This window comes from Mya arenaria, chromosome 13, assembly GCF_026914265.1.
Source record: "Mya arenaria isolate MELC-2E11 chromosome 13, ASM2691426v1".
Classification (NCBI taxonomy): domain Eukaryota; kingdom Metazoa; phylum Mollusca; class Bivalvia; order Myida; family Myidae; genus Mya; species Mya arenaria.
Window position 1 is genome coordinate 55,389,145 of NC_069134.1, and position 26,556 is coordinate 55,415,700.

Sequence of the window (26,556 nt, forward strand, 5' to 3'; positions counted from 1 at the left end):
AAACAATGAAAATGTGTTTGCTTGTATAACAATTCTGACTTTCAATGTAGTCGATTGTCGTCCATTTCTGCTCATAGTTTTTACTTTGTAGACATTTTTGTTATGTCGTATATCAATTACATAAGATAATAGTGTGAAATGTTTTAAGCTTGGCCATAGAAGAGCACTGTGTTCATACGTTGACAATTCATTAAGGGGTATATTATTACTTCACTTAGTTCATTTACAAAAATAATGTGCAGAAATTTATTTTAACTGTCAAATAATTGACCCACGAAACTCAATTGCATCTTTCAACATGATTTTCAAAAAATCCAATGCCTGTCACGTCATTATGGGAATAAGTTTATAAGAACACATAGTACATGATGGTGATTTCAAATTAAAATGGTGGACACGTTATCATATCTAAAAGCATTTCACTACTTTCATGTCCAGAATGTTGTACCGTTAAATCTCCTTTCCACGGTTTATATGTTACGTCATCAATATTTGTAAATGATGAAAAACGGGTTAATTTGATTTACAAGTCATACAAGTAAGTTAACAAAGTGACTGACGATATCATATATACATCACAACAGCGACGTTGCAGTAGAGAAAATCTAGAGCAATCTGCAAATGCCAATGAACAATCTCGCACAAGTTTATTTTTACTCGTTCACGTAAGATATGGTCACATATCCTTGTCCGCCTCACCACATTCACAAAGTTTATTATAAACAATCATTTAAAACTATTACAAGAATACAATGTTTTTCCAAAGAGCGTCAGAAACACGTTTTACAATTAAACTATCTTAAGCTTCGATATACAAATGTACTTTTTAATTTTCATCTACAGGTGCTCAATTTCAACAAAGTTAAATATATATTTTTTACATTCACACTTGATTATCTGTATGTACATTTTTGTGTTCATTTAACATGGACTGGTCACCTTTCGTGACATGCAAAGGTTTTACAATTATAATTGAATTATATCGATAATTTTATTGATAAACGCGAAAATTGTTAAATCCAGAATCATCATTCCCAAAAACAATAATGAAAAGGGGGAATTTAAATATAAGGATTGAGTTTTATGTTGTTGGCTTCATGCAGCCAAATTTCAACTTTATACGAAAAATAAATCCTTAAATGTTGCAAACATAGCAACACTATAACTACGATCAAACAAGAAATTTTATTTTTGACTTAGGCATGTAAGTGAAGCTACATTTACAAGCACACGCACATGTTTAATATCGCAATGTATCTTTTTTGTATTGATGTCATGTGAAAACAAGACACATACCTACATAGTTATTATAATCTACACGATTTGCCTTCACTGATTTGAATGACTCAAACAACAAATTGCCCGGCGGACAAGGTACAACCATTGACACCTTAGAATACTCATATAAACTCATTCGCCATCATCGAATGAGTCAAACCTGCAATATGTATGAATTCTACGAAGTATACATCGATGTGTTTGTTGTTGTTTTTTTCAAATTACTTTTAAAAGGTTAACATATTTTGTTCAAATGATCAAAGAAGAGTTCAAACTATGGGTCAAAACAAATATTTGCGTACATTTATGTTTAATCATCAAAATCAAACGTAGAAGAGACATCAGGAAATGTATTTTTCGACGTTTTGCCGAGTTATTCCGAGTAAAGCACACTGCAAGACGACGACATACATTGAAAAAGAAATAAATGTCTTCATTTGGAATGTTATGGTTATCTCTCAGAAATTGATGCGAATGTCGGCCATTCATTCGTGATTTATATGTTCCATTTGGCAGATACTTATGATGGATAGTTCTATAATGATATAACTAGCAATGAATTAGTACGAATAAGAAATCGAAGAAAGTTGGATTCCATTTATATCATTATTATAAATTATATAAATTATTATAAACCCTTATTGTATCCGGGCCGTCGGGATTCTTAAAAAAATGGAAAACCTCTTAAGCTGTTCCTGTTGGTCATTGACAGTGCTACGATTACCAATGCTGTCAATTAACATTCTCAATTTAAACGAGATTGCTTCCCGTTTCTGTTGGATTTAGTGTTTTTCAGTCGTATCTCCTTCCAATATTTTCACTTTTTTTAATTGGGTATGGCCGCGGCTATTGTCCAATAGCAACTGTAAATGATTGTTTTTAAAACAAGATCAGACTGTCGAAAGAAAAGCTGTTTAAACCTTAATAATCTCAACCTTTGGGGTGGAAACGATCTATACTCACCTGATTTTAATCGTGTTCGTTTATGAAAAAGTACGATTTATATTTTTCCAGACAAAATGATATCATCTTCTTCACCTGTTTTTAACTTAGAACATCAAACGAAAAAGGAATACTCGTTAAAGCGTGGACATTTGTCGCAGGGAAAATCGGACTATGAGAAAATAATCTGTACGTGATTTCCTGCGACCTCATTTTTATAGCGGTAAATTACAGACAGGAAACATTGATTGGCATCCAGACGGCTGTCCTTTGACAAAAAGTCAGAACGGTGTATTTGTGTCAGTATAACAATAAGCAAAAGATCAAAGAATTTTTTTACATATTATATATAATCGCCGCTTTAAACCATATGCCAATAAAAATGGAAAGGATCATTAACATCCATCTGGGTCTGCAGGAAGACATTTGGCAAACTAAATGTGGAAAGATAAATCTTAACTATCATATGTTTCTAGTCTAAACATTCAACTGCGACCCGACGGCACGTGCGTTAGCTTGTCAAGAGGCTTGTCGAGCTATCGGCAACAAAGCGGCTCCCTGGGTCGGATCGTTCCTTTTCAGTTAACAAAATGGCGCATTGCTATGCATATTCATACGGCATTCCGGTGCCAACACGTTTCAATTCACCAGATATGCCTGCCCGGTGTGCGGCAAGAACAGACGACGCATGTTCCACGTCATTATAATGATATACACTTATAGCTTGATAAGTTAAGTGTGTTTTTTTTTTTAAAAGACGGTGTTTTATTTTAAAAATAAAAAAGTGTTTTGGTTCTATGAATAAATCCTAGAAAATGTGAAACTTGGTATTAAAAATACATCTCAGCAAAGTTATAACATAATTTGTTACATATAGATGAACTTAAAATGTCTAGAAAGTCCACCGTGGCAAGTTGACCAGAAATATGTTCGTAGCAGTCTTTCGTGATCAACCACGCCATACAGAATAACGAACTTAAGTTTTACCCGTCACTCCCTCCCCAGAACTCTACAAGAAATAGTGTCAAAAATATCCAGTGGTGTACTTTTGCATAAATAAATTCTTTAGCAAGCTTTAAAAGCTGTTCATCGCCTATGATTTCAATGTCATTATTCACCTGTTTGTCGAATTTATTAAAGATAACTTATCTATTTACATTTGAATTGTTTGAAATAAAAGTTGTTGAATTTGATGGTTCTATTGTGAAAGATATTTTTACTGCTGACATGATTCAGTTTAAACTTGTTTCACACAATCCTATATATACAATCCTACAGTTTATTTGCAGCAGTTTAAGTTTATTCATCTTATACCTGGGTATTGTTCTTACCATTGAATAGTTCTTGTAAATAATGATATAATACGCCAACTTGTCCCGCTCTTAATTTAATCTGGCTGGCATCATAGTCCTGTTTTCCAATCATGTGCCAAGCAGTGGATCGCATAGAATGAGAAACACACCATCCACTTTCATAGGAAAGTACTGCAAGAGGCAAGTACCACACACAAACTATTAAAATATATGTTGTGCATGAAAGCCAGAAACATGTTTGTCATTTAATCCTTAAAAGCCTATACTTATGTTTGCAGTTTCATCCTGTCATTCAAGCTTTAATATTTTTTTGCATTTTTTTTTCTTTCATGAAAGTCTTAAGTTCTTCTTACGATTTTTGTTATGGTTTAGAATATTTACATTAAAGCTAAAGGTGAATTGTTCCAAACAACAACACCAAATAAAAACAGTATTTCTTCGTTAACCTCCGAGTTAAGTAATGCAATTATGAAGGCAGTGTTGAATAACATAGACACTTTGACATTTACAAGCCTAAAAATCCGTGTTTGCCTGTAGTTTATGTTTTCACAATACTTTTCAACAGTTTGATATATTCGCGGGTTTTTTCATAAACTGTGAGTATTTAGAGACAGAAAGTTGTGTTTTGATCAAATTTAGACTTGATGTTCATTGATTAATTCTGATCTGCTTTGTTGGATTGCATTCGGCTTATTCTCTGTTTCGATAAGATATCTTTTTAACTTATATTTTGTCTGCAAAATGTTGACTATGCTATTATTCATTTTTTTCATGCGTGTGTTGACAAGAGTAACTCCTCCCTTACTGTTCTGTTTTATACAGTGGTATGATTTGTCATGTTCTGAGTGTACGTATGCATGGTATGATGATTTAGTGATTAAACGCTTTTTTATGGGTTTTTTTCTTACATTATCATTATTACTTATTTTGACTTCACCATCCATAATTAATTTCTGGCGAATATTAAGACATTCTGCTAAAACCACTCGAGGTTCATATTACTATAGTATACTGTTATATCGTACGTCTGGTTAGTTGTTTTATTAAACATGCTAGTCATGCATTTGTAATAATAAACTATACAAATCGGCGTTTCTTGTATTTTGTATAATACACTGCACGTATTAGCTATATTCGTATTACCAAAATGATTTTGTAGGCTTATGATTCACTATCCAGAAGAACCCCATAAGACCTGGTTATAAACCATTTGCAAAAGGTAATTATAAGACATCACAGACCCAGGTTACCTATTACAAAGGGAGTAAGAGAGTGAAAACACGGTTAGTTCGAATGTCAAATACAGTTCAAAGTTAAACGGTATTGGTTTGTAGGTGTTGTTTTAGGAAAATCATATAAAAAAAACTGTAGCTATAACAGTATTATCTGAAACCAGAAGCAATATTTGTTTTGAAAACTTAGGAGAGAAAATATCAACGTTAAGAACACATTTTAAAATCAATTGCAACTGAATGCGTCAATTTTGAACATGGTTATCATAATTTGATCTTAAATAGAATTGTAAAAGTTTAATTAAAGATGTTTGGATATTAAGACAACTCTCCGCTCATTAGGGAAATGGTCATAGTTTTAAACATCAATTTGAATCTGAATGCTCGAACAATTACGTCTATACAAAACAGACGAGAACATTTGTTCTGACATAAAAGTGATGTGATAGCATGTATTGAATTTATGTTTAAACGTTTTTCTGTCTGACTGTTAATGTGAATGTCTAGGGAAATCCACAAAACAATCTTTACCAAGATAACCAAACCACATGAGTTGCTGGTCTGAGCCAAATTTGGAACCAACTGTTTTCTAGCGAATAAGACTTCGAACAGTGAGATTGATTTATTATCCATATAATTTGAAACAATTATCATGAAACAAACACTTGAACTTGGGAAATCATTTCTATTCATTGGAAATCCTTTGTTTAGACACTGTTCATTCTCATTAAATGGCGACCTTGTTATTTGAAAAAGAAATTCCTTACCTGTTCATTTAAAAAGATTGTGCATTAACTGTAATCATAAGTTTTCATTCTTATCATAATTATGTTTTAATACAATTTAAACAAACTATAGGATTAATCGAACAATATTTCAATGTAAATGTAAATTCACGACTTAATGCGATAAATCTTACTATAACAATTTTTGTTTAAGACTGAGAACATTTAATCGTGTTTTTTTTTTGTTTATACAGGGATATCACCCGATTAGTTAATATCTCCATTAGTTTAATTTTTATGATTTTTTTTTATCAGAGTGATTAAACGTTATTGCAATTAAACAGGTTATGCGCGCCGGTTATGCCCATTTAGGATTCGCTTAGTCAAGGACGTTGAAGTCAATCGTGTGAATGTGAGGCTGTCGACATTATCATATAAATGAACTTCAATGCGTCCAATTTCCATTTACAGTGAAGACAATGCCGATTTTGAGTTGTGGATAACAAAAGCTTAGCACGCATTACTATAATTGACAAATGATGAATTTGCAACGAAAATACTTTTGCCTTTTCTGATCAAAGTAACTTCAAATAGAAATATGTTGGTAGACGTGACGACAAATGTATTTAGCGTTAGTCATCGATGTTAAACACTTCTTCATCTATGTGCGGTGAACGCATTTGTGATGACATGACAATGTTGTACACTGTCCATTGTTAGAATTGTACATGGCGCACTGTGTTTGAGTTCATATCGCTTCAATATATATTCAGTGTGCCTCCACTTAAAATCGTTAAAATTTACATATAATGCAAACACTTTAAACCATTAAAAATCAGAATCAGAAGGACGGGCGCATATCAAACAGTTACGCCCCCTTTTAAGTCAAATCCTGGATCCGCACCTACTAAACCATGCAATCAGATTAGCTACATCAATAGTTGTTCTCAAAGCCCAATGTTAAATTCTAAGGTAATGTAAGGCAAGGTAAAATAAGGTAAGGTTAGACAAGGTTGGGTAAGGTAATGTAAAGTAAGTCAATGCAAGCCAAGAAAAGGTAAGGTAAGGTAAGAAAAGGAAAGGTAGGGCAAGGTGAATAAGCTAAGATAGGGCAAGGGAAGGTAAGGTAAGTAAAGGTAGGATAAGGTAAGGTAAGGTTTTGTAAAGTAACATGAGGTAAGGCAAGGCAAGGACAGGTAAGGTAAGGCAACGCAAGGAAAGGTAATGGAAGATAGGGCAAGGTAAGGTAAGGTAGGGCAAGATAAAATAAGGTTAGGCTATGAAAGGAAAGGTAAGGTAAGGAAAGGCAAAGCAATGAAAGGAAAGAGAAGGTATCGTTATGTAATATAAGGCAAGGTAAGGTAAGATAGGGAAAGGTAAGGTAAGGCAAGATAACGAATGGTAAGGTAGGGCTAGGTAAGATAGGGTTAGGTAAGGTAAGGTAAGATAAGGTAAGGTAAGGTAAAGTAAGGTAAGGTAAGGTAAGGTAAGGTAAGGTTAGGTAAGGTGAGGTAAGGTGAGGTAAGATATGGCAAGGTAAGGTTAGGTAGAGCCAGATAAGATAAGGTTAGGTTAGGAAAGGTAAGGTTAGGTCAGGTCAGGTCAGGTAAGGTAAGGCAAAGCAAGGTAAGGAAACGCCAGGGAAGGTAAGGCAAAGTAAAGAAAGGTAAGGTAATGTAAGGCTAGGTAAGGTAAGGTGAGGTAAGGTGAGGAAAGGTAAAGGACGGTAAGGTAAGGTAAGGTAGGATAAGGGAAGGTAAGGTAAGGTAAGGTAAAGTAAGATAAAGTAAGGTAAGGTAAGGTAAGGTAAGGTAAGGTAAGGTCCAGGTCAGGTCAGGTCAGGTCAGGTAAGGTAAGGTAAGTTAAGGTAAAGGAATGTTAGATAAGATAGGCCAAGTTAAGTCAGGGTAAGACAAAGCAATGTTAGGTAAGGCAAGGTAAGATAAGGTAAGATAAGGTAAGATAAGGTATGATAAGATAAGGTGAAGTAAGGGAAGGTTCGGTAAGTAAGGTAAGGTAAGGGAAGGGAAGGGAAGGTAAGGTTATGTTTGGTAAGGTAAGGTAAGGTAAGGTAGGATAAGGTAAGGTAAGGTAAGGTAAGGTAAGGTAACATGAGATAGAGCAAGTCGATTTAAGGTAAGGCAAGGCAAGGACAGGTAAGGTAAAGCAACGCAAGGAAAGGTAACGGAAGAAAGGGCAAGGTAAGGTAAGGTAGGACAAGATAAAATAAGGTTAGGTTATGAAAGGTAAGGTAAGGTAAGGAAAGGCAAAGCAATGAAAGGAAAGATAAGGTATTGTTATGTAATATAAGGCAAGGTAAGGTAAGATAGGGAAAGGTAAGGTAAGGCAAGATAACGAATGGCAAGGTAGGGCTAGGTAAGATAGAGTTCGGTTAGGTAAGGTAAGGTAAGGTAAGGTAAGGTAAGGTAAGGTAAGGTAAGGTAAGGTAAGGTAAGGTAAGGTAAGGTAAGGTAAGGTAAGGTAAGGTAAGATATGGCAAGGTAAGGTTAGGTAGAGCCAGATAAGATAAGGTTAGGTTAGGAAAGGAAAGGTTAGGTTAGGTAAGGTAAGGTAAGGCAAAGCAAGGTAAGGAAACGCCAGGGAAGGTAAGGCAAAGTAAAGAAAGGTAAGGTAATGTAAGGCTAGGTAAGGTAAGGTGAGGTAAGGTGAGGAAAGGTAAAGGACGGTAAGGTAAGGTAAAGTAGGATAAGGGAAGGTAAGGTAAGGTAAAGTTAGATAAAGTAAGGTAAGGTAAGGCTAGGTAAGGTAAGGTGAGGTAAGGTGAGGAAAGGTAAAGGACGGTAAGGTAAGGTAAGGTAGGATAAGGGAAGGTAAGGTAAGGTAAAGTAAGATAAAGTAAGATAAGGTAAGGTAAGGTATGGTAAGGTAAGTTAAGGTCAGGTCAGGTCAGGTAAGGTAAGATAAGGTAAGGTAAGGTAAGGTCAGGTCAGGTCAGGGCAGGTCAGGTCAGGTCAGGTAAGGTAAGATAAGGTAAGGTAAGGTAAGGTAAAGGAATGTTAGATAAGATAGGCCAAGTTAAGTCAGGGTAAGACAAAGCAATGCAAGGCAATGTTAGGTAAGGCAAGGTAAGATAAGGTAAGATAAGGTAAGGTAAGGTAAGATAAGATAAGGTGAAATAAGGGATTGTTCGTAAAGGTAAGGGAAGGTAATGGATGGGAAGGGAAGGGAAGGTAAGGTTATGTTAGTTAAGGTAAGGTAAGGTAAGGTAAGGTAAGGTAAGGTAAGGTAAGGTAAGGTAAGGTAAGGTAAGGTAAGGTAAGGTAAGGTAAGGTAAGGTAAGGTAAGGTAAGGTAAGGTAAGGTAAGGTAAAGCAAGGTAAGGTAAGGTAAGGTAAGGTAAGGTAAGGTAAGGTAAGGTAAGGTAAGGTAAGGTAAGGTAAGGTAAGGTAAGGTAAGGTAAGGTAAGGTAAGGTAAGGTAACGTAAGGTAAGGTAAGGTTAGGTTTGGTTAGGTAAGGCAAGATAAGATAAGGCAAAGTAAAGTAGGGTTAGATTTGATAAGGTAAGGTTTGGTAAGGTAAGGTAAAGGAAGGTTAAGTAAGATAGTGTTAGGTAAGGTAAGGTTTAATAAGATAGGGCAAGTTAGGTCAGGGTCAGACACGGCAAGGCAGGGCAATGTTAGGTAAGGTATTATCCAGCTCACCACCTTAAAATCAACATAAGTTAAAAAAAACTAGTAAGTTTTTGAAATATACAAAACATCTAAAATTAGTATTTTTTTGTTTCGAATTTAGTAAACTCGTCCTTTTAAAACATGTAAATGGAGTTTCTTCCGAGTTTTTAAATGACGAATTTAATAAACTTGGTAGAAAAAACAACAACACGAATTTGAGACTCTCTTTAAAACATAACTCATATACGGTCGAAATATAGGTCTAAGGTTTTTTCATACTCATTTTTGTAAACAATTACATTAGGTGTTTGAAGCCGTTTTCTCCACAAGAAAATAAGAAGTGTCACATAATCATATTAAATGAACATTACAAACATAAATCACGTCTAAATTATTAACCAATTTTCAAAGGTTTCACTAAGGAACAACCCAAATACATATTTGAACCCATGGAAATCAAACAAATCATTTATAAGAGCAATGGCTTTCTTGATCAGTATTGACGCAAGTGTTAACATGTCATTTGGCGGTTGTAGTTTGATACGACCGTTACTCAGTATCACTGTCCCTTTAAATGGTTTGAAATCGCTTTCTAGCTTGTATTTTAGAAAATAGAGTTTTTCTAGAAGGTGGGTGTACATGGATATTACCTACGTGAGTAAGAATACTCAAAAGTGGTAAATTTTACCAGTAACAGTGAGATTGTATGTGGGGGCAGTGACCATGTGAACTTGATGATTCCTGCCGAACTGCATACACTGAGCATTTTGCAAGGAAATTTATGGGGACTTTTCACAGGAGATGAGGATGTTGGATTGTGTTTATATGAATTTATATGGCTTTAGTTGTTAACAGATACAACAGTATTGTGTCCCGACATTTGCATAATCTAGCTCGCAGGAATAAGATATAAAAATATTTAAATAATATAAAAGCTTATAAAATAAACTACACACGCGTTTGCAGGAAATATTTCAAAGTCCACCGAAACAATAAAATGAAAAAAGTGTTTACTTGTTTAAATGTATGACATTTTTGACTTTCAATGTGTTTCGTAGTCGATTGTCGTTCATTTTACTCATATATTTTACTTTTTAGTCCTTATAGTTATGCTGAATGCCATTTGCATTAGATAATTGAGTGATATATTGTAAACTTTGGCCATAAAACAGCACACGTTGACAATTCATCAAGGGTTTTATTATTACTTCACTAAGTCCATTTACAAAATTAATGCGCAGAAAAAAAATATTGTCAAATAATTTAGCCTCGAAACTCAATTGCATCTTTCAACATGATTTTCAAAAAAATCCAATACCTGTCACGTCATTATGGGAATAAGCATATCGGATAATAATAGTGCATAATGGGGTTTTCATGTTTAAATTGTGATTCTCATATTTAACAGCTTTTCATTACTTTCATGTCCAGAATGTTAAATTGTCAAATCACCTTTCAACGTTTTGAATGTTACGTCATCAATATTTGTAGATGAGGAAAAACGGGTTAATTTGAATTATAAGTATTTTACAAAGAGACTGATAATATCATATATACATCACAACAGCGACGATACAGTGGAGAAAATCTAGAAAATCTATAGCAATCTCTTCAAATGCAAATGAGCTACCTCGCACTAGTTTATATGTACTCGTTCACGATAGATAGGGTCACATATCCGTATACATGTCACCACATTACCCAGTTAAACAATCATTTAAAACTATTACAGAAAATACTCTGTAGTCCCTAAAAGCGTCAGGACAAATTTTATAATTAAATTATCTTAAGCTTCGATATAAAAATGTAATTTGCATCTCAAAGCGCTCAATTTCAACAAAATTGAACATTAGTTTTTACTTTCGCACTTGATTATTTGTACGTTCAATTTTGCGTTCATTTTGCATGGACTGGTCACTTTTTGTGACCGATATTTTGCAACAAAGACATTTGACATGCAGAGGTTACACGATAATTGAGTTGTATCGATGATTTCATTGATGAACGCGAAAATTGTTAAATCCAAAATCATTATTTCCAAAAACAATAATGAAAAGGGGGAAATTAAAATATAAGGATTGATTTTTTTATGTTGTTGCCTTCCTGCAGCCAACTTTCAACTTGTCACCATGGACGAGACATTTGAGATTTCCGTCCGAATCGATGCCCATTTTTACTGGGAAATCGTAGGTGACAAGACAATCAGAGGCGCCGGCCCTTTGTTTATTTCTATCTTCTTTTTTGAATTGCATTCGGCTTGTACTGTGTTGCTTATTCTTTGTTTCGTTAGATCGTTTTCCTCTATTATTGTCTTTCGATCGTTTTTAACCATGTTTTGCCTGCCAAATGTTTACTATGTTTAGTTCACATGTTCACATTGTGCGTGTGTGGAGGAGAGTAACTCTACCCCAACTGTCCTGTGTTTTTGAAAAGTGACATGATTTGTCAACCTCAATGCCATTTGCTTTGTGTATGCATATATATATGTTGGGGGGGGGGGGTGTAAGAGTGGCTAAACAAATTTAATGTTTTATTTTACATTCTCATTAGTTGTTATAATATTATTTTTTACCACCGTTTACTAAAAATCTTGCGACCAGTAGGCATTATCTTACCAGCACTTTAACTGCGAGGCTCAATCCTGCATTACGTGTTACCCAAACGAACTATCTTTACTTAAATTATTCAAGATGTTTTGTTTATATTATATCATACTGATACGTAGTCTGTTGAGTTGTTTTATCATACATGAAAGTCATGAATTTGTAAAAATAAAATTATTGACAATTATTTAGCCTGTTTTTGTTTTTTTTTCAATTACATCGGCGTGTCACTTATATTTCGTATTATACATTGCACATATCTGCTTTATTCTTATAATCAAATTGGTTTTGAAGGCTGATACTTCACTGGATAATAAAACATACGGAACTCCAGAAGTGTTTTGGTTATAAAGCACTTGCAAAATGTAAGTGTTAAAACAGCACAGACCCCAGGTTACCTATTAATAAGGGAGTCAGAGAGTGTTATATCCAATCTCAAATACAGTTCACATACATTAAATGGTTTGGTTTGTATTGGTAGTGTTATTATTCTACAATCATTTGAACAACTGTAACTGCTACAGCGTTATCCGATACAAAAAGCAATATTTGTTTTAAAAACTTAGGAGAGAAGATATCAAATTTTTGAACACATTTTAAAATCAATTGTATGTAATTCCCTTTGATCCAACTGAATGCGTCAGCTTTGAGCATTATGTCAAATCAATAATTTGATCTTAAAAAATGCACATGTTTAAATAATTATGTTTGGATATAAACACACCTTTACGTTCATTAGGGAAATGGCGGTCAATGTTTCAAACGGAAATTTCAAACTGAATGATCCAAAAAATGCTTCCATACAAAGCCGACGGAATAAAATATTCGAACATGAATTCGGTGTTAAAACATGTATTCAATATATTTTATGTTTGTATTTTGTCTGTCTTTGTTATACGAATTTCCCTGGAAATTAAAGAACAATTGACGGTCACACGTCAATCGCCAAATCACAGACTTTGCTGGGCTTAATCTCATCGTGATAGCGAGATGTCTCCTAGCGAGTAAAACTTCTAAGAGTTAGATTGATTAATTATCCATGTATAATTAAACAATTTATCATGTTCCAAACACTTAAAATTGGGAAATCGTATTTACCAAATATAAATCCTTTGTTTAAACTTTTGGCCTCAGTAAATGTCGACCACTGTAAATTGGAATATTTATTTCTCCCCATTTCAAAATTATCGTGCTAAAACTGTTATCATTAGGAACACAAATGCTTCATGAAACTGAATTGGTGCATGTTTATTATATGTATGCACCGAAAACAACAACTTACAAAAAAAAATCAGTCGGATCTATTCTCTAGAAACCAGCAAAGGAACGACAGCCTACGTCATGAACAAACTACTATGACTGTCAAACTATTTGCGAGCAGTTAAACTGCAATAAAATAAAAAAAAACCTCTATGCAATACTAATGATAAGATTTTAATAAGATGGACTTGTCCTTCATGTAAAGAAGTATTGCAGACAATATGCTGTGCAGGGAAACCCGTTTCCATATGCCAACATAAAAATTTATGTTGAAGATTTTAATAAGTTTTATTTCATATCAAAGGGGACCGAATCTTTGTCTTTCAAATAATAGGAAAATAAAATCATTGAAATGTACGAACCGGCAGGGATATAAGGTAACAAGTATACACTTCTTTTCAAGAAATTGATGTAAATTTAATAGTATCTTCATACTAGTATCTATAAAGCTGTACAGCAGATTGTTTTTAAAAAGGTCTGAAGATATCTAAGTACAAACTGTCCATTTTTGAGTTTGTTACAAGAACACATTTTCCAATGACAGTTGATTTGATCCATATATATATATGAGTATAACACTTAAAGAAGCACACTTAATCACAAATAAGGTTTAAGACATTTTATACAATTGTTTTATGTACAGAAATGGATAAAACAGTCGAAAACAATGATGCTTATGAAGGATACCAAGTTTAATTTAAAAGAAATGTGCAGAAAACAGGATATTGCTACCTTATGAGACGATCTTAGATCTTTTAGCATTCACCAATCATTTCATATGTTTGCGTTTTCAGCTATAAAAAAACACGGTTATAATATTGTTTATAGGACTTAATATGTTCCATAAATGCATTAGTTAAGTAGTTGAGGGTTTATCACTCAAAGTTTATATTTGTTTTAAATGTGAATGTATTGATTTTGAATAAGAGTGCCATTTTAAGAAAAGATTTTCAAATGACCATATATAAATAAGTCTAATCACTTGAATCTTTTACAAAATAAAAATCTGCTATTTTAAAATTCACAAAATAAAGGTTTTTTAAAGCCCTTTAATCTTTGGTCCACACCCATTTTTAGTGTTAGTTGAACTGAAACAACTGAAACTGTTGTATTTACTTAAACGTAAATTAGAACACAATAAGAAAAAAAATGCCCATTAACAAAAACATATAATTAGTATATAAAAAATAGAGAACTTAAAAGCCTATAGAAAAGGACAATATAACTAATAAAAAGGACATATATCAGTAACGTAGGCTTAAGACAATGTCTGAAAGTAAGTTATACAGTGTAATTCCTGTTACTCGACAACAATACCTAAAACAGTGCATGGACGTCTCTTAAACGTGTTTAAGGGTTTTTTTAAAGTGTTTAGTGGGGCAATGGTATCATTGGAGGCAGTTTATTCGAGAGCTTAGGGCCAACTGTATTAACACCTCTGTTAATAAAGGATTATCTTATGTTAAAGGCATTTTATATTGTGAATGTGTTGCATCTTAAGACCTTAACCCTGATCTCTTTTGGAAATGTTTAGACAAGTATTTCAATAGGTTGACAGTAGCATCATAAACAAAACACTGGCATATGAAACATAGCAATTCGAAGTCAATTCTGGTCTTGATAGGTAACCAATGTACTTTATGTAGAGCTTGTTTAGAACTTTCGAATTTGCCAAGATTTTAACCAAGTTTTGCACACATAATTTGATTACGATGCATTTGTATAGATCACATTGTGCTATGTCAAACTTTGAGTACTAACTGCTTGCAAAATTGAGTCTAGTTTATCATGACACATATATTTTAAAACAATATGCTCTTTTCATGCAACGTAAAGTTTGAGTGACCGTGTTGTTGAATCTTCAAATTATGATAATAAATTGAAAACTTGAGACGACCCCAGTGTTCAACATTCAAATATGACCCCAATATAAGTTATACATCATTTCTATTTCATCGCAAGTACCCCCTCGCTGGGAATTGACGCTTTTTAGTCTCGGGAAAAGGATACTTTCATCTATCGCAGTTGAGTAAACGTTTAAAACAGAAATGCTCCCGCGTTGTCATTGCAAAAAGCATCGCTTAGTGATACACCATTAAATTTATCATCAGAGTTATATTATACAATTATCAAAAAAAGGAAGCAAAGCAATTTGCCTGAAACCCAATGACTTTTATGACCAAATATGTCTATAATATCAATCAGTGTTTATTAAAATTGTTTCGGGCTTAATTTGTTTTTGTCTCTTCGACAGTTGTATTGTATCAAGAAACTAAACAAATTAAAATTGAGTGTACCGCTGGGCCACTTTTCTCCAATACAATTATTGTGGAATGCTGTTTCAGAAGTACAGAATGAATATTAAATTGATTGTTTTGCCAATGCTTAAATCACACATGCACGTACAATAAGTGTATGGCAACGTCTCGAATATATTGATATTTCCTTATACCAAACTCAAAGAGACTATTATTTCTAATTTGACACTTAAACTGTAAAGATATGTCAGCTGGTCCTAATATTGCGCTAACTGTCCGTGTACGTATTGCTTCATTGCTTCAAGTGCTTCTTCATTGATGGTTGAAATTTCAATATAGTGATGTAAGTTTGAAAATTGAGACGGTTTTAAATGGTTACAAATATTTCACCGATGGTGAATACGTTTAAGATTTCAACGCGTTATAACTTTTCTTACGTACTAAATTTATGTTATATATTTGTAACATTCAATGCCGCTTCAAACCCGCTGCAGTTTTCGACCGATTACCAATGGCCGATTATTCTAATATTTTATAGAAATAATTATAAAACCCATGAACATGAATGGATGTATATTTAGTGAATTGTATATTTTAATGGTGTTTGTTTACAAATACGACTTTAAAATATTGTAAACCAAATATTTTTCGCTATAGCAGGATATTTTATACGGACAACGTAAATGCGAAATCGCAACAGAATGTGAACAATGGAAGTAGCGTCGTGCATTAGAATCAACGAATTGTTTGAAGCAGAATTCAACGGAAATATTTTTACTTATTGAATTATTTTTTGTGTGTATGTGTAACTTTAACGCAATCATTTTCGAAGCATTTATCTAATGGAAGTGTATATTTCTTTGAACATTCGTTTTATTTGTCTGAACACTGGTACTATTTTCGACGATTAGGGAAACCATATCTCACATGTTATAGGATATTCAATTTAATTCGTGTAATACAATTTCTTGCAAAAATATAACTCTTTTATTGAATGTATTTTGGACAAATTTGTCTTTGAGGAGGGATAATTTGATGACGCTCAAAATGAAAATTTTATTGAACCCATTTTTAAACTTGTTAAATTAATGTCTGGTTAGTCGCAATAAGATTTGAAAAGAAAATACAACATGGTTATCCAAAACTACATTTTCAAACAGTTGCTATAGGGCTTTGCACCTTCCATTCATGTCAAAAACAGTCTCATTTCAATCAATGAACAGTCTAAATAATAACCGTGACTGCTATTGCACGTTGGTGGTGTTGAACGCACCGTTGTTATCAAACCCAGACTGAACATTTACATTGATTTTTCAACCGTACAGAACAGTCTCAATCTAATTGAAACCGCTATTTCACGTTAAAAGTTTTGTAGCAGTTCTACCAATGCGTAGTCTCAGACATAATGAGCCTGCGACGTCACATTGATAGTGCTTCATCTGTACAAAACAATCCGAAGCGATGATCAAATTGTTGCAGTATACCTGTCAATATTCAGTCGCAGGAATACTGAGAATGCTATCTCATATTGGTAGTATTGCAGCTGTAATGTCAATGAAGAGTCTCAATCCAACCAAGAGTGCTATTTAACGCTGATAGTGTTGCACAATAGTTAATGAAGAGTCTCAAGCAAACCGAGATTGTTATTTCACGCTGATAGTGTTGCACAATAGTTAATGAAGAGTCTCAATCCAACCAAGAGTGCTATTTCACGCTGATAGTGTTGCACAATAGTTAATGAAGAGTCTCAATCAAACCAAGAGTGCTATTTCACGCTGATAGTGTTGCACAATAGTTAATAAAGAGTCTCAGTCCAACCAAGAGTGCTATTTCACGCTGATGGTGATGCACCATAGTTAATGAAGAGTCTCAAGCAAACCGAGATTGCTATTTCACGCTGATAGTGTTGCACAATAGTTAATGAAGAGTCTCAATCCAACCAAGAGTGCTATTTCACGCTGATGGTATTGCACAATAGTTAATGAAGAGTCTCAGTCCAACCAAGAGTGCTATTTCACGCTGATAGTGTTGCACAATAGTAAATGAAGAGTCTCAATCCAACCAAGAGTGCTATTTCACGCTGATAGTATTGCACAATAGTTAATGAAGAGTCTCAATCCAACCAAGAGTGCTATTTCACGCTGATAGTTTTGCACAATAGTTAATGAAGAGTCTCAGTCCAACCAAGAGTGCTATTTCACGCTGATAGTGTTGCACAATAGTTAATGAAGAGTCTCAAGCAAACCGAGATTGCTATTTCACGCTGATAGTGTTGCACAACAGTTAATGAAGAGTCTCAATCCAACCAAGAGTGCTATTTCACGCTGATAGTGTTGCACAATAGTTAATGAAGAGTCTCAATCAAACCAAGAGTACTATTTCACGCTGATAGTATTGCACAATAGTTAATGAAGAGTCTCAGTCCAACCAAGAGTGCTATTTCACGCTGATAGTGTTGCACAATAGTTAATGAAAAGTCTCAATCCAACCAAGAGTGCTATTTCACGCTGATAGTGATGCAGAATAGTTAAGTAAAGAGTCGCAATCAAACCAAGAGTGCTATTTCACGCTGATAGTGTTGCACAATAGTTAATGAAGAGTCTCAATCCAACCAAGAGTGCTATTTCACGCTGATAGTTTTGCACAATAGTTAATGAAGAGTCTCAATCGAACCGAGATTGATATTTCACGCTGATAGTTTTGCACAATAGTTAATGAAGAGTCTCAAGCAAACCGAGATTGCTATTTCACGCTGATAGTGTTGCACAATAGTTAATGAAGAGTCTCAGTCCAACCAAGAGTGCTATTTCACGCTGATAGTGTTGCACAATAGTTAATGAAGAGTCTCAGTCAAACCAAGAGTGCTATTTTACGCTGATAGTGTTGCACAATAGTAAATGAAGAGTCTCAGTCCAACCAAGAGTGCTATTTCACGCTGATAGTGTTGCACAATAGTTAATGAAGAGTCTCAAGCAAACCGATATTGTTATTTCACGCTGATGGTGTTGCACCATAGTTAATGAAGAGTCTCAAGCAAACCGAGATTGTTATTTCACGCTGATAGTTTTGCACAATAGTTAAGGAAGAGTCTCAATCCAACCAAGAGTGCTATTTAACGCTGATAGTGTTGCACAATAGTTAATGAAGAGTCTCAATCCAACCAAGAGTGCTATTTAACGCTGATAGTGTTGCACAATAGTTAATGAAGAGTCTCAAGCAAACCGAGATTGTTATTTCACGCTGATGGTGTTGCACCATAGTTAATGAAGAGTCTCAAGCAAACCGAGATTGTTATTTCACGCTGATAGTTTTGCACAATAGTTAATGAAGAGTCTCAGTCCAACCAAGAGTGCTATTTAACGCTGATAGTTTTGCACAATAGTTAATGAAGAGTCTCAATCCAACCAAGAGTGCTATTTCACGCTGATGGTGTTGCACCATAGTTAATGAAGAGTCTCAATCCAACCAAGAGTGCTATTTCACATTGATTGTGTTGCACAATAGTTAATGAAGAGTCTCAGTCCAACCAAGAGTGCTATTTCACGTTGATAGTGTTGCACAATAGTTAATGAAGAGTCTCAATCCAACCAAGAGTGTTATTTAACGCTGATAGTGTTGCACAATAGTTAATGAAGAGTCTCAGTCCAACCAAGAGTGCTATTTCACGCTGATAGTGTTGCACAATAGTTAATGAAGAGTCTCAATCCAACCAAGAGTGCTATTTAACGCTGATAGTGTTGCACAATAGTTAATGAAGAGTCTCAATCCGACCAAAAGTGCTATTTAACGCGGATAGTGTTGCACAATAGTTAATGAAGAGTCTCAGTCCAACCAAGAGGGCTATTTCACGCTGATAGTGTTGCACAATAGTTAATGAAGAGTCTCAATCTAACCACGAGTGCTATTTAACGCTGATAGTGTTGCAAAATAGATAATGAAAAGTCTCAATCCAACCAAGAGTACTACTTCACGCTGATAGTGTTGCACAATAGTTAATGAAGAGTCTCAATCCAATCAAGAGTGCTATTTCACGTTGATAGTGTTGCACAATAGTTAATGAAGAGTCTCAATCCAACCAAGAGTGCTATTTAACGTTGATAGTGTTGCACAATAGTTAATGAAGAGTCTCAATCCAACCAAGAGTGCTATTTCACGCTAATAGTGTTGCACAATAGTTAATGAAGAGTCTCAATCCAACCAAGAGTGCTATTTCATGCTGATGGTGTTGCACACTAGTTAATGAAGAGTCTCAATCCAACCAAGAGTGCTATTTAACGCTGATAGTGTTGCACAAAAGTTAATGAAAAGTCTCAGTCCAGCCAAGAGTGCTATTTAACGCTGATAGTGTTGCAGAATAGTTAATGAAGAGTCTCAATCCAACCAAGAGTGCTATTTCACGCTGATAGTGTTGCACCATAGTTAATAAAGAGTCTCAATCCAACCAAGAGTGATATTTCACGCTGATAGTGTTGCACAATAGTTAATAAAGAGTCTCAATCCAACCAAGAGTGCTATTTCACGCTGATTGTGTTGCACAATAGTTAATGAAGAGTCTCAATCCAACCAAGAGTGCTATTTAATAACGCTGATAGTGTTGCACAATAGTTAATGAAGAGTCTCAGTCCAGCCAAGAGTGTTATTTAACTCTGATAGTTTTGCACAATAGTTAATGAAGAGTCTCAATCCAACCAAGAGTGCTATTTCACGCTGATAGTGTTGCACAATAGTTAATGAAGAGTCTCAATCCAACCAAGAGTGCTATTTAACGCTGATAGTGTTGCACAATAATTAATGAAGAGTCTCAATCCAACCAAGAGTGCTATTTCACGCTGATAGTGTTGCACAATAGTTAATGAAGAGTCTCAGTCCAGCCAAGAGTGCTATTTCACGCTGATAGTGATGCAGAATAGTTAATGAAGAGTCTCAATCCAACCAAGAGTGCTATTTCACGCTGATTGTGTTGCACAATTGCTGACAATTCACAGTCTCACTCAAACGGAGATTGCTCTTTCACGCTGATGGTTTCATCAATGTCAACATTCAGTTTCCAACATACCGGGACTGCTGTTTCACGCTGATTGTGTCATCACTGTCAACATTCAGTTTCAAACATACTGAGACTGTTGTTTCACATTGATTGTGTTGTATCATCACTGTCAACATTTAGTTTCAAACATACCGGGACTGCTGTTTCACGTTAATGGTGTCATCACTGTCATTATTCAGTTTCAAACATACTTCTGTCTACGTTGATGACGTTGCACCATTACAATTACTTTTGATTTCGATTTCTCAATCGAACAACGCCTGCTTTTGTATCATTCGACGACTAGTAAAGTAATGCACCAGTCAATTGTAACCACGCCCCCCCAGGTCCGGGGATTAGCGGGGACTTTGACTTTCGGTCCAGCCAACCCCGGCTAAAATCCCAGCGCTGCGGGGACGAACAGATGGTAAAATCCCCGCCCAATGCCCCCGCACCCAAGGGACCCTAGGTAGGCCCATTCCCCGCTTTATTTAAAGCGAAGACAAAACCACGGCACTCACCCGGCACTACGGGGCCACCTGAAAGGTAAAAACACGGCCTATTTCCCCGGCTATCCCCGGTATACCCCCGGACCTGGGGGGGGGGGGGGGCGTGGTTACAAATGACTGGTTCATAAGTAAACACATTTACCGTTCAGTTGTGTACCTCTGCCAATATATTCCTACAGCTTCAATGAACATAGCGTTCATGGCGTGCTATTATTTGAAGACGTCAGACTTGAAACTAATAACTTAATTCATCTGCCTTGAACACGTTTGACAAATGCTCAAATATTTATTGCAGACCAGAATTAACTCAAACGAGTGACTACTCTTATATAAATATCACAGTCCTGTGAGGGCGCTACCTCGGTCTACATTATATTTCTCAGGTTGACAATTTTCAATAGCGCCCTCAGAGGAATGTGATATTTATTTAATTAAAACCAAAATACAATCAATAACTTTTATATGACTATAATCATTTTTAATTTCAAAAAATAGCACAAATATACATCAACATTTTTTTTGGAAACAATAATCATTAAAATGAATCTAATGTATTTAAATCGGACTCCGTAAGAGAGGCAAGACGTTTGGAGTTCATTTTTTTCACTGCCGCTGGTCTCAGACGACAGATAAAACAGCATTTACCTTTTGACGGAAATAAAGCACAACGTTTGTGTGATACGGATTTCATGTCATCTGTAACCAAATCTCTTATGCAGTGATCTCCCTTGACAATTTTTTTCTTTTTTCATTCCGTAGTCGATAATTTGAACGGTTGTATAACGCAATTTTATTTATTTTGCAGGCATCTGCTCTAATTATTTAGGCGGTCATTGAAACAATCTAAAACTAACGCACATATTTTCTACGCATGTGACATTATTTTTGTCAGTCAACATTACCGGGTAGATTTAATAAAATATTGACCGCTCGGGTATAGGGAATTTAACATACAGGTTATGAGTAAGGTATAATAATATCTAATGTTAGGAAGAGATTTGTTCGAGGCCTCTCTCATGATGTGTTCTCGTTTTGAAATCAACGTGTTATTAATCATATTTACATTTTATTGCACAATTTTACTTTTATCTGTTTTCTAAAATATACAAATATATAAAATAGTAAGTAATATTGGGGGGGGGGGGGGGTCACAACACAGTTGATCCAATACTACACTAAGGAAAATGTTAATGAACACTTGAGATAATGTACAATTTCATTAGTGTTCATTTACATTATCTTAAGTGTTGCTTGGATAAACTGTCCTGTCAATCCCAAATTACTTACTACTCAAATAATTATAAATAACATTCAAATTAATCATGTGCACATTAATTGCGAGTGTTGAATATTGATCACATGGCAAGAAGAAAACGTTGTGTTGATAATTTACTGAAGGTTGCTTATGCCAATTTGCTGTATTAAGGTATACCCTGCCATTTGTCCCGTCACGATTTAAACTGTATTAAGGAGCTAAAAGGTACATGGCTTTAAAATGACTGGATACGCATCTCAGTAGGAGGCTATCCCTACTGAGGCCGGGTTTCCGGAGTCGTTTCGGAATGTCATGCGGAAATGATTGGCCCTTGTTGATGGAAACGTACTGAAACGAAAAAAATATCCCTTGAAATCAAAGTTATATGAATACACCCACAATTATAACAAATATATAAGGCAAATAAAACACATTATGGAGATAAATCATTCGTGTTTATCCAATGCTCAAAAATCAGTTGAATAAGTACAGTTAAATAGCAGTAAAATTATTTATATGTTAATATCAAAATACACGAAACGTTTTCATTATTGAAATAAATTCATTCGTGTTTGGAGATAAAATCATTCGTGTTTTTATGTAAAACTATATTCAATGCTCAAAAATCAGTTGAAAAATTTAAATTCATTAAATAGCAGTAGAATTATTCATATCTTAATATCAAAATACACGAAACGTTTTCATTATGGAGTTAAAAAGATCATTCATATTTTCATATAAAAATACAAGAAGCATTCTCGCTATGGAGATAAATCAATATTGTTTTAAAGTTAAACTATATCCAATGCTCAAAATCAGTCGATAAAAAAATTAAACAGCAGTAATACAATATTTAAGTGATTTTCTTACATGTTTTTTTTTTAATTTGAATGCGACGTCAAACATTAAATCCTCATTGTTAAGTGGCATTTAAATATGTATCAAGCTGTTACATGATGTAGAATAGCATGCCTAATAATGTTTAGTGTTGTTCTATGCTAAAAATTCCAAAATATATTTATTTGTACCTTAACACTTACATAATTATTAAGACACTTATTAACGCATGCTTCATGTGCCAATTGTGAAGGCTTTTCAAGGAAAACGATGATTGACAGCGCAGTTTGCGCCAAAACATTTTTGAAGCAGTAATAATTTTTTTGCAGGAAACTTTGAAGAGACTGTAGGGTATGATTAAAAGTTATGGTTTTACTAGTTGTACACAGTAACTAGACTTTCACAAAGACATGCCCATATTTTCAAACTGTATGAATGAAATCTATTGAGACTATCAACACATTATTTTTTATCAAACCATCTCTTTCGACACTTTGTTCAATCTTCAGTCGATAATCTTACAAAGAATCATATATTCCCAACAAACCTTAAATTGTTTTGTGCATTGTTGCATTATCTTCGAACTGATGTTCGCATTACTGGCCACACAGCGTAATGAGATTATTTAAGATAGGTACAACGCGTATTGTTGTTTATCTTGTTCTTAAGATGTCGGCAGTGACAGGGATGGGTATCATTATACAGGAATGCACTTCATTGTCCGCCCATGACATTTGCTTGCTCGTTCAACATCTCTATCATCCATTGAGTGACATTGATATTTATTCATGTTCAGTTCATTAGTGAGGAAGCGCAGATCGTTCGTTGAAATTTAGCATACATGTCTATACACATTTTAGGGCATAAAAGTCCTGTCGATTACACAAATTTCACGGCATGTCCTGTTTGTTTCTATATCACCTACAACCATTTGAGGGCATAAATGTAATAAACATAAACTGAGGACACTACCAAACAATTCACTTATGAGCCAAAGGTTTTGACTATATTTTGTAAATATGAAAAGCATGTTCAGTAGCAATTATCAGACAGACAATGCATGATAGGCCGTGTCAGTCTCCAAACTCTCCGCAGGGCTTGGCAGACTTATTGTGTTGCATCTCGTCTTTTTTCATGTCATTTTCGTACATTTTAATATATTCGTACACAGTGAATTATCTGGTATCATATATTTGGATCGCTTATACTATTTTAGGATATACCTGTCCTGTCTATTTTTCAGATCACCTGAACACATTTGAGGGGATAAATGCCCAGTATAGTTTTAAATCGACTATACAAATTTCATGGATACATGTCCAATGGTTTCCTAGATCGCCTATACACATTTCACGCATACGTTGAACTGATTGGTCAAGGGAACGTATAGAGCTCATGCACATGCGATTTTGTGGATCTTGCACAATCAACAAGAAATGGTGAATTTCCTGAACTACCGACTAACAAAAAAGTAGCGTTTTACGGATTTGTTAGCAACGTGTTTGTGATTAAACATTATTTAAAGAGAACAGTAAGTACGCATGCACCAGATCACATGGAAAACGATTTGCAAAAAAGTGTAGCTCTAAATCATAGAACTGCATGTGTGAGGCGATATACTTCGGGCAATTTTAATGGTTAAATTGAAACTTCAGGTAGAAAGGGTTATTTTAAGGCCTACAAACCAACAATAATGATAGTATTGTGTAAAATAAACACACAAATAATGATAATTCAAAGCTTTCAAAAAAACGTCAATCAATCAGTGCATATCAGAATGAAATACTTTTACCTTGGCTTTTTGGATCTTGATGCATTGGACTGGATCGATGGTAGTATTATGAATTAAAACACAACGAAATTACAGATGAATAGGATAGCATCAATCAATGTGCGTTTTACGTACATGATAATTTACTTTTCATTTGTGTTTTTCTTTTAAAAATGAAGGCAATGCTGAGCCAATTAGTTTTTAAAAGACTGAAAATATTGCATTACGAAATATGTCATAGGATTTTTGATCAAATGGATCCCTCACACCGAGGAGATTAAAATAACTCGCCTTCCCCGAACAGGCAGGTTGGATATGAGTAATCATAATATGTCGAACTGGCAGGGTTATGTTTATCCTCTCAGGTCGTGTTATACGAATCCAGAACCTAGGTTTAGCATCGTGTTAATCTTTCTTACGATTTTTAACACGGCTTACTTTTTCAACGTAGGCACTTGCGTTGAATTTCGGTGATCTGAAACAGAAAATGAATAGTTTGTTTTCGTTGATCAAAACCAATGTATTTCAGATTATAACCTACATTTCAAGCCAATGGAATCGTCTATCGACTTCAAATAAGTCCAACGCTTAATCGTTAACATATGTCGTGTTACAACATAACAAACGTCCTTCCCCGCATTAAGAAAGACACGTTAAAATATGAGTAAAATAGATCCTATTGTGTAAATTCTTATTAACTGAGAAAGGCTTGCTCGCTCCGACCTTCAGTATCATTAATATTTAACCAGATATGTTCTTACACATGAGGAAAAACGATTAAAATGAAAAAAAAAAGAATTATGATAAGTACTTCCTTTTATTATACTTTTTAATAAGCCTTCATGAACATATTTTAATCTTTGTTCTTGTAGAAATGGCTAAGCAGGAATAAGGACATAACACTTAAAGCTTTCTGCTAGCGTTCACGAAATATATCTTAAGACATGTTTACATTCATTTGCATTTTAATGTCGTTGATGATAAAAAAGCTGCTCCTTTTAGACAGTATGAACATATTCAACATTATTATGGTTTCTTTCACCCGAATGGATATTTAATAACAAGCCAGACATTTGGGCACGGACTGTTAAATATCTAATACTATGTAATCACAAATACATAACGTTCCAGTAACTCAATAAAGACTGAACGTACTCGCAGAATATGCGAAGTGTGTTTTATGAATGTTCTGTTCTTTAAAATGCATTCCGGATACTATTACACGTATTATCCAGTACACCTTCTTTTCGGTTATTATCTAAACTATTTCACAACTATTGCGTTAATTAGAGAGTTATTACAAACTATGTTCCATCATTCTCGTTTCCACGATGTTGCGCGAGAGTGTGATATAATTACTTGTGTGAGGGAGTCGGAATACCCGTAGAAAACTCATTCGTCAAGCTTGGTGACTACCAACGGTTATTTCAGATATAAATTCGCTAATGGAATAATACAGGGCTACTTTCATTTATTTCACACCTGACCTTAAACATTTTTGTAGGTTAAAAAGCAGGCTGCAAAATAGTGGCGGCACCGAACATATGTTCGGCATTATTCTGGCCGTTGCCTATCAATCAACCTCAACCAGGCAATCGGCGAGGTAAAATCACAAGCGGTTCGCCGGTATTTGAATCGGTTGATTCAAACCATACACCACTATAGCAAACGAAGTCCTACCACAAACGTTTACAAGTATTGTACTTGACAAAAAGCTAGGCCTAACTGTTACTAAGATAAATTTCAATTCATTGTAAAGCCGCATCTTGAGTGTGATTGTGTAGTTGGAACAAACAAATAGAAGACCCTTTTTATGCAGGTAGAACCAAATCATGAAGTCATGTTGTTTCAGTTATAAAACTGCAACACTTGATGATAAAACATTTTGAAAGCCAATATGTGAAGATATTGGTTT

At 34.6% G+C, this 26,556-nt stretch overlaps 1 protein-coding gene across 1 annotated transcript in view; it reads right to left on the reverse strand.

Annotated features, from left to right (window-relative positions):
• LOC128215394 (orexin/Hypocretin receptor type 1-like) overlaps positions 1 to 26,556 on the reverse strand; it is a 60,046-nt gene that overhangs the window by 20,742 nt on the left and 12,748 nt on the right. The gene's annotated exons all lie outside the window — the stretch shown is intronic.